The 17,129-nt window shown below is 43.6% G+C and overlaps 1 protein-coding gene across 2 annotated transcripts in view; it reads left to right on the plus strand.

Annotated features, from left to right (window-relative positions):
- Positions 1 to 695: 695 nt before the first annotated feature.
- Positions 696 to 17,129, plus strand: part of SEMA3D (semaphorin 3D) — a 220,731-nt gene continuing 204,297 nt past the window's right edge. The window contains exon 1 of one of the 2 annotated variants that reach the window (XM_069035409.1): positions 696 to 716. The gene's annotated coding sequence lies outside the window, so the exon portion shown is untranslated. Of the gene's footprint in view, positions 717 to 814; positions 930 to 17,129 lie in introns of those variants that run through there. The other variant, XM_069035400.1, reaches the window with a different exon arrangement.

Here is a 17,129-nt window from a genome sequence, read left to right on the forward strand (position 1 = left end):
CTCAGCCTGTGGGCAGGAAGGCTCTTCCTCGGGCAGCCACAGAAGGAAATATGTTGGAGAGAATGGTTTGGTGTGGGAGTGGGTTGGTCTAGGAGCGAAATTCTCTTAGGAAGTGGTCTGCAGCATGCGAAAGCCGGAGAACCACCAATGTAGCACATTCCGGGGGCAAAACAAATAAATGCAAAGGCAGATGCGTCCCTGGCAGCTATAGTTCCGTACACGGGAAAACTTTTAAACTGCCCACCAGCCCCGAGCTCCGGGCTACTTATCAGTGAGTGTGGCCAGCTGGCTTTTTTGTTCTCACTCAGTCTACAAGCCGGTGTCCCGCAGTTCTGTCCCAGTGGGAATGTGTCATGGGAACACCGAGAGCGGACCTGAGGCTGCTTTAGCCATGTGGATGGGAGCAGCAGCCGCGCATGGCGATCCCAGCGTTAGGTCGGGATGCTCCTCTGAGAGCTCGCAGGTGCGTGATCTGGCAGTGCAGGAGGGGGCTGCGGTCCAGGGAAAGCACACGGGCTCAGGATCCCAGGGTGGGCACATCGCTGCCACGGTCGGTGTCGGTGTGCGCACTCCGACACGCCTCAGGAGCCGCCGGGTGCCGGGCCGGGTGCCGGACCTGCGGCGGAGCCCTGGGGGTGTGCCCGCGCCGGCTGACAGACACCCGGACACACAGGCGCACTCTCAGGCGGCAGCCCATTTGCTGGAGGGGTGTGCATGTGCGTGCGAGGGAGTGGAAAGGGGTGGCGGGATGGAGGGAGGGCGGCCGAGGAAAAGTCTGACAGTCGGCGCAGAAGGAGCGAGACCCTCCGCTGCCGCCGCTGCCGGGGAGGAGCCGCCGCGCTCCGCTCGCAGCGCCTCCGACAGCCCGGCCCCGGCCCCGGCCCCGGCCCCGGCCCCGCAGCGCTCCGGCCGCTCTCCAGCCCCGGCAGGTACCGGCCGGCCCCGCGGCTCCGGGCCGCTGGGGCGCTTTCCGCCGCCGCGGACAGGGGGTGGAGGGCGGTGCGGGAGGGTGCGGGGGGGCCCCTCTGCCTGTCCCGGACCCGCCGCTCGCATCTGCCCCGGGCGCCGCCGGGGCTGCCCCGGCAGGAGCGGAGCGGTGCCGGCACCTGGCGGCCCCCGGGCCACCTGCCTCGCTGTCAGCGGGGAGATGGGGCTGGCTTGGGAAAGGGTGAGGCTCTACCAGGGATGGGCTTGGGGGTGAAGGGAGAGAAGGAGGCAGTTTTGGGGAGCAGGGATTAAAGGCTGTGAGATGGGAGAGGAGTTCGTGCGCTCAGCCCGGCACCCCTGCGCCTGTTTCTGCTCCGCAGAGGTGGCTCCGGGCTCTGGGAAGGCAGCGGGGCATGATCTGCCCATGCTCCTCAGCAGAACTGTTGCTTGCTGGACCGGTGGCAGAATTCCTTCCTTTCCATACAGTCCTCCAGCATCGCCGTGAGCGCGACTGCTGAGCGCATCCATCCCCGGCAGCGCCGAGCACCTGGCTGGCCCGGGGTGCTCGCTGAAAGGAGATCATTCGCCTGCTCACAGGGACACCTCCACTTCACTTTGTGAAGGAACTCCCAGGGTGGGAAAGCTCCTTGTTTTGCAGCGAATATTGCAAAATGAAAGTTGTTGCTTGTAGAAGGGAAACATTCCTGAGCGCGTTAGGTAATCGGTGACTGTGCTGCAGAAGCACAAAGCAGCCACCTATGTTTCCTCAGAAAGAGCTTCACTTCTATTTGAATTGGGACAACTTGTCCAAGAATAATAGAGATAAACGGGACCAGAAGCTGAGAAAGCAGCAGCTCACACTGTGTCTGTGGCTCTGACAGAGGCCGGGAAGATGCAGGCAAGAACTTGAAGAATTGTAGCATGTCACTTCTTTTACTTGCAAATCTGGGGGACAAGTAAAGAGACTTGATTTCGCTGTTTACCATTTGGAGGTGTTTAGTGCTAATGGCACATCACTTCAATATTGTTTTTCAAATCCTCGTTTGTATAATTGATATGATTTTTCCTTTTTCCTTTTTTGTTAGTTGATTTAGGTTATTATGAGTTTGATCTAGAAAAGTACATAATCTCCTGCAAAGTGTGTAAGGGCCAAGGGCTTTGGTGAAAATTTTGTGTCTAAATAGCTTTCTAAAGAGGAATTGGGATATTTTAATCCATAATTTTAAACCTACTGTCAAACAGAGATATCCAAATTCTGCAGGTGCCACACCTCTTTTTCTTAAAATTTCCAAGACAAGTCCTGCTCTGAGATGTCGCATAAATTGAACCATTTTTGTCTTGATCAGGCTGAGCAGCTTGGCTTCACTTTTAGTTGAACTTTATTTTGGCTTAGATATCCAGACTAGCCTGAGATCCAGGAACTAAATTTGCTTTCCCTCTTCTTAGGACTGGATCAATCCAGCAGGGATTCTCAGGGTGTGGGCAACAGAACAGGCTCGCATTAGGTGCAGTGCTGAAGCACTGAGAGTTGTGAATCAAAGTCTCCTACAGTCATTATGTGGGCTCTGCCCAAGGAATGCTTTAACCAGAAATGGAAATAGCAGCTTCACCAGTCTTTGCTGTGTCTCAAAATACAAGTATGACTTCTATTACAAGAGCTGGTAGGTGCTTTCAGGATAATAATCCCAAGAAGGGAGAAGTGTCTTTCAGTAGTACTGAGTAAGGTGACTAATATCAGAAAGATATAATTTTGAATTGTATTCCTGCCCTCATCTTTGTCTTGGTGAGCAGCTACTGTCATCTCCCCAGCAGACTGATACCTGGTTTGGACCCCAGTCCCAAGTACTGGCATCTGCCTGCTTCTCTCCCAGCTGCAGGTTGTGCCATCACCCAGCCTTCCAAAACACTGTAATTACTCTGATCTTACTCTGCTTCCCAATTTTTTTTTTGTTTGTTTTCTGAGAGGTGATGTTTTCAGTGCAGATACCACTGTGTTCATTATGCAAATTATGCTGCAGCCTGGACATTCTACTGGGATTTTGCAATTGAATCAAATGAAACAAGGCCCTGGGGGGGGCGGGGGGGGAAGTTGTAATTAAGCTAGAATGTTAAGTGGAAATAGATGTTGTTTACTGGGAAAGAGCCCTTTAAAATGTTTGAGGATAATGCATCTTTATTACTCAGAAATCAAGTCATGACAATTAAGCAGCTAACCATGTAAGCAGCAAGGTATTCAAAAGCAAAGGCAGAGGCTGAAACGCTCCCAATAGCACCTGTCCTGATTTTGATCCTCGCAGAAGGGGTATGCTCAGCCTCTCTTCCATGTCACAAAACAAGCAGAGGAGCAAATGTCCCACACAGGCAGGATCTTTACAGTTTAACTGGCAGAAAGCCATAATCACTGGAGTCACCCTGTGAGCCTGCTGTTAGCTCAGGGTGGCCAAAATAATGATGTCTTTCTGGATTCTTTCTTAATCCCTGTTTTGCTTTTCCTCTCATCCTTTTTGCTGTTAAAAACCCAGCAGCTGTAATCTCAGATGTCTCTTCACCATGTGCCACTGCAATGTAGACATGCCAGTCACCTGTGGATCCACAGAGGTTGATTCACCAGCTGGGAGAATTCCCAGCACATGCCAGGATTTCTTTGGCTAAAACCCTGGTGCTGGAATTGGCCACTGAGCCACCTCTGTGCTCTTTGAGGTTTCCTCCATGAGGGAATCCTTTGGGGCTGGTTAAGCAGGCTTTCCCACCACGCTCTCCTGGCACGGCGGCCTGCGGGATTGCCGGAGCTATATTTGGCCCTTTGTCTTTTTAACCCCTGGAAAGAGCCAAAGGTGTGTGCTAAATGTCATTAAATCGGATAGACGCAGAGAACGTGTGATGTGTTTGTTTTCCTTGCTTTCTGGATTTTCTCCAGCTGCAAACAAGCAACAGAGAAGCTCATAGTAAAGCCATGTGCATGAGACCTGAAGCTGTGTTTATGTGTGAAGGAAATTCTGCTCCATGGGTGTGCTATTTTTAACTTCTTCATAATACTGCACCTCTGTCGCACTTCTTAACACAGTTTCCCCCTGCCCCAACATTTGTCTGGTTTTTATATATTTTATAAACTTAGCAATGGCACTGAGTCATTATTTAAATAATCCCTGTATAAATCTTTGGCCCTTTTATCTTCTCCTTTCTATCCTTGTGTATTCAGAAAGGCCCCTCTCTGGTATTGTTGGTTTTTTTCCATGTTTAGAGACATGTTGCGAGAACATGCACGTGTTATCTGACAGTGGGTTATAGAAAAAGAGAAAAAAGCAAAAAGAAAAAAACACAGCCCTTCTATTCTGCTCTCTCCAGCTTAGATGGATCCAACGTCACATGGAGGGGATCCAGGATGAGTCAGGAAGCAGCACTGTGGTCCAAAATTCCACTTTGCATTACAGCTGGGAAGCAGCATTTAGCATCGTGTGGATTTATTTTCTCTTAACGGGAACTGCAAAATAATTTATGGAAGTCACATAACCTAATGGGCAGAAGAGATAACAGTAAGCCAAGACGAACCTGGATTCCCATCTGTGTTGAATCATTGACTCAATTGACTATCAGTGTGATGGGTGTGGTAGTTTAAGCCTGGGACATTAAACTGGCCTTAACTAAGCCAATGCACTTCCCCACAACGTAACTGGAAAATGTGATTAATGTTCAGAGCTCTGCTGGTACCTGAGAGTTTACCTAATAGTTTCCCTGGTCAGACTAAGCACAGGACATTAGAGGCATTTATTTTCAAACTTAATTTTCAGAACAAATCCTAAAGGGCTCAGAATATATATGGCTAAAGACAAATTCATGCTTTAGAGCTTATGGGTACGTGGAGACCTGTAACTCGTGAGGACTTTCTGCACTGCATGAATTTCACACTGTGCGTATTACTCAGCTTTCAGTAACACTTATCCTTTTTTGTACATCTTTGCATATTTTTCTTCCTGTGCCACTATAAACAGAAGAGTTGTGTGAGCTTTTTCTTATAATGTGGTCAGTTTAAAAGCAAAATAAATAACCATAATTAAACTGTTTCCAATTTAGTTGGTCAGGGAATCAGGAGACTTGCAGGAAGCAGATGTCATGCAGCAGAAGAGAGGCTAAAACCTCTGTAACATCTAAACATACTCCAGTGACGTGCTGGGTTGTTGTTGCTTTCTTATTTTCTTTCTCCAAGGGGGTGGGCAGAAGAGAAGTTACCAATTTTCCTGGAACATCCTCTTCCAAAATTCCTGAAGACACTGCAGCACCAAGTCTGATCTCATCTTGTGTCAGCATAACTCACGACTAAATGCACTGGGAACAGAAAGCCTAGGATTAACTAAAATTATACAAAACTAAGTCTGTCATAAAATAAAAGACTTGGGCCTGTTCTCAGTCTGTCTGTCCTTAGTGACTTCAAGAGACTTAAGCACATGTTTAAAGATAGGCTGCTGTGTAAAATGTTCTCTTGAAAGAGTTACTTTCCTGAAGTCTAAGCCTAGAGTGAGATCAAGCCTTTTAAAAGTTAAGTGCAGTCCTGAGGGCTGATGTAGCCAAATGTTCCAGCTTAATTTTGGCTAGAATGTTAAGATTTTGAACAGCTAGATCTAATGGTATGTGCCTACCTAGCTTGTTGTATTCCCCTGGAATTTATCAATGACACACTCCATATAATTGTGGTTACTTTTTGTCTGTCTAAAATCCTTTTTTGGTTTTGCAAGGCAGAGACTGCAAAGAGGGAGTATGTAAAAAATTCTTTCTTAACCAAAAGCAAAAAAGTTGATTTTTTTCTCCTTCCACAATGAAGAAGTAAAACAATGTCTGTTGCTCTCATGCTTAATGTCAGAATCTCTGCTAAAAAAAGTAAGAAGAAATATGATGAATTTTTCATATGGAACTTATTCCCTGTAATTTTATAATGCATATGTGTGAAGTTTTATGAAGGCCTATGCTAAAAGGCTTTAGAACAGTGTAATAAAGGAAAAATGTTCATAACATCCTTGGGTATCTAGAGAGCTCCACTTGGAGAGAGGGAAATAAAGAGCAATGGCAAGTAGTAATAGGCTGTTGCAAATGCAATTAATTTTCTCCAAGATTTACAGTTAGAATGAGCTCTGACTGTAAAGTTCTCTGCACTATCATAATCTGTAGCTTTGCAGGATGTAGCATTCCCATATCCATTCTCTTGACTTGTGAAAGAAAGGCTCCCCCTGCATATAAATTACCTTTAAATAAATCCTTTACTTAATTTCATGTCTTATTTCACTTTCTTAAGCAGGTGCTTAAAAACCTTTATTAAAAACATAAATAAATCTCCAAAGCTGTTACTATACTATGTCCTACTAATAGAGCAATTGCATGTTATATCTCTCTGAAGATCCATTTTTGTTCAATAGAAATTGGAGAAGACAGAGGTACAAATTTGCCATTTGTGTTTATATAGTCAGTAGTTACAAGCAGTGAATCTCTTCTCATTAAAAGAAGCTTTCATTAATTTATTAGCTATGTTTCAGTAACATTGGGAGGGGCCTGTCAGACATCACGGAATCATGAAATGGTTTGGGTTGGAAGGGACCTGGAAGATCATCAAGTTCCAAAGCCCCCTTCCATGGGACTCACTTGGGGAGCCATGAGCTCTCCCAGCACACAGATATGAGTAGAATCAGTAGGTCTGTCCATGACTATGTAGGGTCAGTCTTTTATTTCTGCCAATAATTAAAAAAACCCTAAATTGTAAAAGAAATCTCTAGTGCATATTTCAGTGGCTCAGGTGCTGAGGTGACCTGGAAGGGCAGTTTTCCAGCTGTAGGTTGCGGAGCTGTGGTGTTGCTGGTGTTCTGGAGCGTGGCTGTCTCAGCCACCTCAGTTCCACTCTTTTGCAAGTGTTGTGTTGTCAAGCCCAACAGAAAGAGACTGGCATAGTTGCTGCACCATCTGCCAGGGAGAAAACTTCTTTACTGGATCTGCCCCAATTAAGGTTTTGCTATCAGTGTTGATACTTCCTACTTGATACTGAGCTATGCCATTGAATTAATTATAAGGAGACAAATCCTACCTGTTCTTGAAGGAGCGTGCTAACCCTGGGGCAGCTGGATGAAAGGTGTTGGGAGAGGTGAATCTTCTCCTTTCAGTCTGTGGGAGAACTGGGCACACGTGGAGCCCACCCCAGCTTTGCAGGTGAGGTGGGCAGAGCAGTGCTTGGTTCTGAGCACCACGGGCACTGAGCAGGCACAGCTCTGTTGTGGCCCAGGTGCTGTGGGCAGCTTTGGCTACATGTAAGGCATGGTAAAAGCAGAAGACAGGTTTTATCCTGGTCTTTAAGGCTGAACTTGGCTGACTGAAGAGTCAGTTAATATCATAAATCTCTGTTATTAATCTGATTTTTTCCTAAAACTTTTTTAATAGGCAAGGATGCTTTACATAACTACAGCCTGAATCATTGTGGTCAGTTGATCTGATGTCTTACACAATCTGTAATCTTGTCAGAAGTGAGGTTTTCTCAGGCCTCATGAAATCCAAGGTGTTTATATTAAGACTCAATTTATTGTTTTGCAAATTGAACTCAAAGCTTTAAAGGCTTTAAGGAAGAGCTGACTTGATGTAATTTTTGGAATGTCACCCCCACCTAACTGAGGAAAAAGTAAGAGAATCAGTGCATCTAAGGGAGTTACTAACACTGTTCAGGTCCAAGGGTCTTTTAGGTGCTCTTTCTAGGAAAAAACAGTGCATTTAGCTGTGCTGCTCTATGCTGTCTATCTTTTTAAGATGAATGTCCTGGGTAATACTGTTTGCAGTGTACTGGTTTGTTTTGGAGTTACGATTCGGTGTTTAGAGTCCTCTAGTGACATCTACAAAAAGCAGTTATATTTCATCTCATAAAGCTGCCTCAGCTTGAAAGAAAGTGAAAAATGGATTTATGCCAAAGAAATATCTTCCCCAGTGTAACATCCCAACAACCTGTGCATCTTTCAGTGAAGTTAAGGGAGTTTACACATGGAAAGATTTTTCTGTCCTTAGATAAAATAAACTGAAGGCTGAAGATGGATTAAAATCACATAATAAAATTTATATGAAGGGGGAAATGGGCTGATTTTCTTAAGGTATCTGACTGCGAATTCACATGTCTGTGATTTGGCTTTTAGGTGATTTTTTTTTTTCTTTCCCTAAAGAGTTTTACACTTCTAAGTACAGATAAATTACTATGCTGTCCTCAGGAGACCGAAGCTTCTGTGTCCTTTGCTTCTTGTGACTTTGCTACAGCTCATTACTTTCCTAAATGGCAACACGAGCACCATTATGAAATTCACAACACAGACAGTTATCTCCTCCATGGTACTTAAAATCGAATCCTTCCTACATGGTGAAAGATGAGTTACTGTGCTTTGGCTCTTAAAGTGATGGAATGATGGAAGGATTGGGTTTTTTCTCAATTTGTTGCTGTTGTACATTGATGTGTAAGGATGAAGAATGGATACTGAGGCACAATACACTACTGAAAGCTGCAATGCCAATTTCTGTAGCTTTTCACAGCCTGACAGACAAGCAGAAGGTGTGTGCAGCAAACAGTGCAGGGAGTTTGTCTCAATCCCAAACATCTGCTTTCAAAGCAAGGGAAAAAAAAAAACAAAAAGCAGAATGCAGTTGTGTTGAGTTTAAAAGCTGAGGCGAGATTCTGTGTGGTTTATTCTTGTTTTTTCCTTTGTGCTGGGTCTGTGCTACTGCCAGCATGTCCTGTGGCACAAGGGCTTGGTCTTTCCTAACAGGAATTGACCATCCTCACCTTTTTTCTGCAGCAGTTCTCCATGTGGTTTCAACCTCCTGCTTCCAAATTCCTCTCTGAAATTTCATCTCATTTCATCTCATACAGTTAAACTCTCTCTTTTGCTTTCGTAAAAGCTGCAGGCATAGTTCTCCTGTATCTCTCAATTCCCCGAAATGGTCCTGACATGAGGAAAATCTCTCACTCCCCAGGGGTACTCTACTGTAGCAATCTGACATGTGGAGTGTTAAACTGTTAAAGGGAGAGAATTCAGACAGATTTCAGGTCTTGTGCCAGGTTTTCACAACAATGGTAGAAATGCCTTTGTGATAACATTGATATCACAGGCACAGCTGTTCTGCAGTTGGTCAGTGATGAAATATGGATAGTTATTTTCTTAGTGAAGACAGGCTTTATTTCTATTTTTATCCTAGGTTACCACCATTATTTATGGGTAATAAAATCTGCTCTAGTAAATGGTGTTAAAAAAAAGGTACTTTCCATCCTTCCTGTGCTTTCCTTCCTTCCTTTCCCTACAAACAAGGTAAATGGCACTGAAGTGATGTGAGAAAAGCATTTTGGAATGTGTGAGGATTCATTGTGTTTTATTTTCCATCCAGGATTTCAACATGACACAATGGAAAGTAGGATTTGACATCTCCAAGATAAACTATTAGACAATGTGTAAAGTGCTGCACTCATCTTTGTAAGAGAAATAGTGTGTAAGACCAGAATAACTGGGACACAGTGGCTTTGATAACAAGCAGCATTGTTATCTTTGCAAGTATCAGCAGAGATTACAGTGGTCTGTTGTGGTGGCCCTGGGGGAATCTCACAAGGCCTTGCAGTAGGCCGTGTACAATTTGTTTTCATTCTTTTCTCAGCAAAATACTGGTTTGATGCTTGGAAAGCATGACCCTGTTTAAACTGTGCTGACTCTCTTCGTTCTGCTTTGAGCCACATGGGAGAAGATGTGTGAGCACAGGCAGTTAGAAAAGTTGAAAAGGTGCTGATGGAGGATGGAGAAATTAGTGATTGACAGTGAGGAAATGTTTTGTTCTGAAGAGCCACCAAGACTCTGTGGGCATCGTGTTCAGGACTCAGGATCCTCTGTCAGTGGCTCCAGTGTTTTCTCCTAGAAGATCAGTAGCTTTTTTCCAACTTGTTTTACCAAATCTCACTGATGGGGTCTGGTCTGAGCTGCCAGTATATTATGGAAATCTTCCTAGGCTTAACCTGTGTGTGCCACCACTCAGAAGGAAAACCCAGCTATGCTGTGGAGGCTGCAGCAATTGCTCAGAGCTCTTTTTGGACATCTCAAGTTGAAGATGTGACCTCAGTCCCATGGGTATCTTTGCTTGTGTAGCTGTCATTTCCACCTCCTGCTTTTCTGTTAGGCTGGGAGAAAGTCCCAAAATAGGCATTTGAGTTTTTGGCAGTGTTTGCTGCCAAAGCACTTACTCTTCATTCCCCTACAGAGATAGGGTGGTGTGTGGGTTTCTCTGGTGTGTGTAAAACTGTGAAGTAATTTGTTCCTCTGGTGGTTTGCAAGACACAGGTTGGAAACCCTGACACAGAACAAACACATTTCCTTGTTCTGAAGCTGGGTGATTGGGCAGAAGTTTCTCATATTGGTGTAGGAGTTTTAACTCTTTCTGTTTCAGAAGATGGGCAAGGCAGTTCCATACAAAGGATGTTGCAGAATCTTGTTTTCTTGATATCCCCAGAAACTGAATTGTATTTGGACAATAAGAGCTAGGCCATAAACAAGCTACTGCATTTAGTATAAGGGTAACAGTGTAAGGTTTTGGTGGTCTAGTTGATACAGGAGATGATCAAATATCTCTCTAATAACCTGAAGCTGGAAAAGCTTTTACAATTATTCAAATATCTTTCTTGAAAGATGCATGATACTTTCTTTACCTGTATGTTTCCCACAAGCTGTCCATACTCTGTGCTTTTGGTTTCTGAAAACAAAACATGGTTAGGCTTTGATGGTAATTCAAGGTTGATATAGGATAGTTTTGATTAGTTAGGGATCAAGGCAGCTATTCTAGAAGGAGAGAACGGCACTTATGTAGTACCAGAAATAATGTTTTTATCTTGTAGTTAGTTTGAATAGTATGGGGCTGACACCTCTCTCTCTACAGAAACTTGCTTTTCTGTTTCACTTTAATGAGATAATTTCCAAAAAAAATCTTCCCAGATGAAAGGAACAGAGCCTGTTTTATAAATTGACCCATATTGCAACCCAGGTGCAAGTTCCAGGCAAGTCAGAGGACATGCTCAGCATTCAGCAGTTCTCCCCAAGATTATTCTAACAAGCACGTATCATCCAGTGCTGAAGCCTGCTCTGGGCTGATAAAGTTTGTCTGCATGTGGGAGTCACCTGCTGTTCAACTGGAATAACAGTGAGCAGAGTGGTATCTTCCTCACACTGACTCTGCGTTAGCCTGTCACAGGGTGTCTGCCCTAAGGCTGTTGTTCAAATTAAGTAAGTTGCTTCCAAATTAAGTAAGGTGCTTCCTTCTAATACACACTTCTGTGTGATGTGATTGCAGAGCAGCCAGTGTGCTGCTAATTCACATCTTACTGTGTCTGGACTCTTGTGTTGACATGCCCTAAGTATTTAAATTTTAAGGTCGTGGTCAATTACTTGTCTGAGTGCAAGAGAGATGATGCCAGTGCACTGTGCTCTGATGCAGAGTGCTCAGATGCCGCATACCAGAGTAGAACTCTGAAGCAAATGTAGTATTTTCACTGATTTTAGTGCAAAATCCAACTCTCTGCTGGTGTTCCTGTGTTTAGTTGTATCACAGTAACACCTGAAAAATTCTGGAATTTTGGCCTCACTGTGCTCTTACTGCTAGTTTAAGATCTAAGGATAGCTTAGAGAAGACCAATAAAAGTGAGAAGGGAGGCTTGGAGTCAGGTTTGATTTATGAGGAAGAATGAAAGGCTTGGAGTGTGCATAGCTTGATAGAGTTTGACAGAGAAGAAGACATATCTGTAAATACTTCAAAAGTTTTATTCAAAAAACAGCAGAGGATTTGCTTGATGTTAACGACATTCCAAAGGTTAGGACAGCAGTGCGGAGACCTGGGGTTAATTCCATGACATACATCCTTAGGCAAGTCATTTCTGCTGAGATCCTAGCAAATTCCTAAGGGCACCCAACTGCCACTTCTTTGTCTACATCACTGAGTATTTGTCAGCTGCCTGAAAAATGCCTAATTTAGACAATTAACTTGCTAAATACCTTTGCAGGTCTAGAACTTGGCCTCTACCTGCCTCAGCTGTATGTGTCTGTAAATGAGTAAAAATTAGCATTTATCATAGAAAGAGCGTGAGAATTACAGGTTTGGAAAGTATGGATGTTCAGATATTGTAACAATGCAAGTAAGAGAGTGGAAAAGCCAATTAAGATGAGACTTATTTAACTTGTCTGAAGTGTAAGATGGTCCCCTAATCTTCCTCTGTTTTCTGTAGAGGGATGAGGTGCTCCCAGGGGCAACACAGTATCTGAGCCAGGGGATGAATTCACCCTGGCAGTGCCTGTCTCCACCCTTTCTGGAGGGAGCCAAGACAATGCCTGAACTTTAGATGGTTGAAATTAGGCAAGATGAATGTTATCTTAAGAATAAAAGGATCAAATAAAATCAACTCAGCTTGATTTTAAGGGGGAGAAAAATGTCTTTTTCAACAAAGAATTTCAGCATTTGCTGAAATGTTCTTTTAAAAAATTACAAAAACCACCTCAACTTGTGTTTTCTTCCTGTTTTTTCTTGTAAAACATTCAGGAAACCTTTTATTAAAATCCAGCTACTCAACAGAGCTCCCACTTCTCCTTTTTCCTTGAAGCAGTCCTTACACAGACTAGCAACATCCCAAGAAGTGCTACTGTCCTATATATAACTAACAAATTTTGTATCAGGTACAGCATACATGTCCCACGTTACCTAACACTGCACTTGAAAATCCAGACCTTAATAATTAGTGGGAGCTGAGCTCTTTTGGCAACCTAATTCTGATGTCTCTTGCTTTCATACAACAGCCTAAGTAGTTGGAAATACCATGTTAGCTCTAGGTGGTAGCTGTCTCCTTGGAAAGGACTGATCCTCAGAGGAAATGCAGTTACGGACATTGTGAATTTAAAGAAAAAAAGTGGGAAAATTAAAGTTACTCAGAGAAGAGTTACAAAAATTTTGAGTTTCTGTGGATGCTGCTGGAGGTCCATGTGTAAAGCAGCTGTTTGATGCTGGAGATCTCAGGGAAAGTTAAGCAATACAGATCCATGAGGAAGACCAAGATGACTTATCTGAGGTCTCTGCTGACCCATGCAGTGGCACAAGTTTTCACTTCAAAAAAAGAGGAGCTTATTTAGTTTATCCTGTTGTTGGTGTGACTCAGTGTCAGAGTCCTTCCCTCCTTGTACTGTTACATTCATTACCCTGCAGTGACTTTGTGAGTAGTTTATTCTTTGTGATTTGCACTCTTGAAAGAAGAGGGCTGCTTTCAGTCTTGTTTTGATAGCTCCCACTTCCAGCCTCTCCAGAGCTCACCTCCACATGGCTGGAATCTGACTTCCCTCACAAGTGCTTGTCACTTCCCTACTTCACTGGCTCTGCAGGGAAGGGTAGAGAGTCCCTTTGCTATTCCAGTCCTTGTCTTCTGGCTCATCTAGTGATGGAGAGACAGGGAAGTGTGAGCAATCAGTCTCATCAGGGACAGGGACCTGGTGTCAGAGGCTCTGGATTTCCAGTATGATACTGGACTAGACTGATGCTTGGGAATGTCTATATGCTCAATTCAGAAGTGTTTGCAGAAATTTATTGTTTTTACTTGACCTTGTGGACCCAACACTATTGCTTTGGAAATCAGAGCTGAACAGTCTTGAGAACTTAGAGGAGAATGAGAGTTTGCACAGAGGACCTGAACACAGTGGGGATTTTATCTGTGTGTAAAGCAGTCCTTACTCTGATCAGGATGTGAAATAAGTACTCCCTAATTTAAGACATATATTTGGGTCACAAGGCAGTGAGCTTAAAAGCCCATCTTCAACCAAAGTGAGACTCAGTGAGTTAGGTGGGAGGTGCACCCATTGCTGGCTCCCGAGAGAGCCAGGGCTTGAATTAAGGCTTGTATTCCTGGACACCATAAGGACTCTTGGCTGTTCCTGCTGCAGGCAATATTCTGCACTGCCAATGTGTAAGGGAATAAAGACAGAGATTATGTGAGTTGCACTGAGATCAGCTGCCTTCTGGGCTCCCTTGACACCCCAAAGTCATAATCATCCCATGGGTCACTGTGAACCTGTGATTTCACATCACCCACTTTGTGCCCTAATTCAGTGGGTAGTGAAAGATGTTTACAAGTGCCTAGAGCTTCACACTTGCAGAGGACAGCTCAGTGTATGTTTGTCCACAGGTCACTGCAGGTTGTACAACAAGATACCGAGGACAGAGACAAAACAGACAACAGTGACAGGAGCTGTACATTGCCTATATATTGCCAAGTAGCTGTTGTGCTCTGCCTGTTACTAACAGTTGTCTCACTTTTTCCTGCCTCTGACTGTTTTCTCCATCTGCTCTCATTCAGGATGTATTTAGACTACAAGCTGCAAAGAGGAGAGGCCCTTGTATCCTCCTTGATAGCATGTGCAACACTGTGGGGTCCTGCCCTGGCTGGGGCCTCTAGGCACTGTCCCAGTGTAAATAATACATAAAAATAGATCAGCAGTGTAACATCGATCAAGAAAACCATACAGAGACCTAACAGTGCTTTAGTATTGAATTGCTCTACTGTCTACCATAGGATTCCTGCACTAGCTTGCTATAGTTTTCTGAATTAAATGACAGATCATACAAAGCCTTGTATCTATGGGCAGCGTGCAGGGAGCTTGGGGGAAAGCTGTAATTGCTAAAATCAGGAAGTGTGCCAAAGATGATCTACAAGTATGTGGAAGAATGCATCTTTTGTGATGTTCAGGATTTTATCATTTTTATTTTGGAGGCTTTCCAAGATTTAATAGCAAAAAAGCAACCAAAAATTTGGAAGTGAAGCAATCAGACCAAACTTCAGCTGCAGCAATAACTGCAATAGCCTGGGCATTTGCAGAAGTTTCTTCTCTCGTGTCACAGCACGGACCGGTCATGTTGCACCAGGTAGGATTACATTAAGCAAAACAACTAGCTAAGTGATGCAAACAGCTTTTGAGAAGTGCAAGTGCAATACACAAAAAAAATAGGTGTTATTATTACCTGCACTACTAAAGTTCATCTGCACTCAGAGCCTCACTAGACTACATGCTATGTGCAAAGAGCAGGAGTTGAAACTTACGGAAGAAATTAGCCAGTATGTTGGAGATGAAAGATAAACCTTGGAAATGAGGTATGACCATTTTCATTCAGCTTGGAGTCATGAAGGTGCAATGATTTGCTCTTGCACAGTTATAGGTAATTAATAGTTCCTTGCAATCAGTTTGATGGGATTGCTGAGGGGGGTTTGGAAGGTGAAACGTACAAAAAAATCCATGGCCACTGAGGATACATTTCTTGTGAGAGCAAAGCACTGCACCTGTAGCACCAATTCTCAGATGCTTTTCAAGAGAAATTGAGAGCATTTTCAAACCGTTGATCCACTTCAATTTTAAAGATCATTCTGTATAAATCCTTTTCTATTTAAAGCATCCCTGGAGGTGCAAGTGCCAAGAACTGTGCAAGTGAGACTCTCTTCTTCGTTCTGTATCAGACAAACTGGTGGCTCCTGATTTCAGTTTCTTCATGTTAAACAAAGGCTTCCTGTTCTGCAGAAGACTTTATAAATACATGTAGGGAGACTGAGTCTTTGGTTTCCACAGACCCAAATAAGCCCATGAGAAAGTTTCTACCATTGCTCTCAGGAAGAGTTAGGCAAATAGCAACCAGCAGGAGAAGAGGTAAGCAGTTGTGCAATCTCCATTCATATCATTCATATCATTCACACTCACATGTACGGGAAAGAATTCCCAGCTCATGAGTGGGCTCAAAATTAGAAGCGAAACATCCCCAAGGCTTCTGGAATGGGAAAAAGAAAAGAAGCTGCAGAAGCTCAACTCTGACAAATTTTTTTTAAAAATCCAACAGCTGATTGGCAGAAGGGCTGTTCTTTGACATAAAATACTTCCTGAAATTCTTTCTTCCAAGATCCATGCTGATTATTTTATTGTTTCAGTTTTCCTTTCACATGAATTAATTAAAAAAAAAATTAGGCACCTCATCTGAATATGACAACAATGCTAGCAATAATTTTGTTAGTTTCTTAACTCATTATTTATTGATCCCTTCTTCTGAGCATGTGGTGGAAGACAACGAGAGACTCATCACATATCTCTCTCTATCTGTAACCCTGACATCTTAAAAGGTTATTTCCCATTTCCATTCTCATTTCATCCTGAGCCTTCTGTCCTCAGTCCTGCAGATCCATTTCCATCAAGCACAGCAACACTGAATGTCAGGTGTTTATAATAATTCAGCCAGTGCTGTCTGCAGCTGAGACGGACTCCTTGAATGGGTCCTCTGGCAGAAGGGAAGAGGTGGTGACATGTGGCATGAGGGCTGTGACAAGCACTGGAGATCAGTAGTGTCCTCCTGTCACAGTGCTGTCTGCATGGCTTTTATCCCGTCTTTTGTGGTTGGTATCTCGTGGAAGGTGAAATAAGCACATCTGTGAAGAAGTCGGTGAACTTCCCTAAAACAGCAGTGCCTTGTAGGAGGCACTTGTGTGCACTGTAGTGGGTATCATCTCTCTGCTGTTTCATTTCAGTTTTGTCAAAGCTTTTCTGAAAATGGCTTCAGTGATCATAAAAAAACAGCTGATATTTTAGCCTAACACTGCCTTTAAAAAAAAAACAACAAACAAACCTGAGTTAAATTTCAAAAGAGTTCACCTGTAATTTGTCTGTCCACATGCTAATAAAACCTAGAATCCCCTTCCTATTTTGATTTCTACCTGATGGTTGTGTTAGTTTGATTCTGATATGTATTAACACTATTGGACTATTTTGCAAGGTTTTGCCACGTCTTGTATTTTCCACAGGAATTGCACAATGAAAGGCAGTATTTTTTAAGTGCCAAAACCTGATGGGATGTTTCGCTGGCTCTTTTCACTGGCTGATGGCTTTAGTGGCACATTTCCCTTGTGGGTGCAGGGACTGAAGCCGATCACAGGGGAGAGAGATGAGTCACATCTGTATTTGCAAGTTAAACAAGGTCAGAAGACTGCGTTGCCCTGCATGGGCCTGTGATGTTTGTTAGCGTGTTCACTGGACTGGTTTTTGCTCTTGTCAATGAGCACATTTCCAAACTGCCTGATTGTAAGCTGGGAGGATGCGAGGGCTCCCAGGAGACAATATGGATGAAACCACTTGGTTTTGAAGGGAATAAGTGTTTAGCTG

The sequence above is a fragment of the Aphelocoma coerulescens genome, chromosome 1A, assembly GCF_041296385.1.
Source record: "Aphelocoma coerulescens isolate FSJ_1873_10779 chromosome 1A, UR_Acoe_1.0, whole genome shotgun sequence".
NCBI classification, from domain to species: Eukaryota; Metazoa; Chordata; class Aves; order Passeriformes; family Corvidae; genus Aphelocoma; species Aphelocoma coerulescens.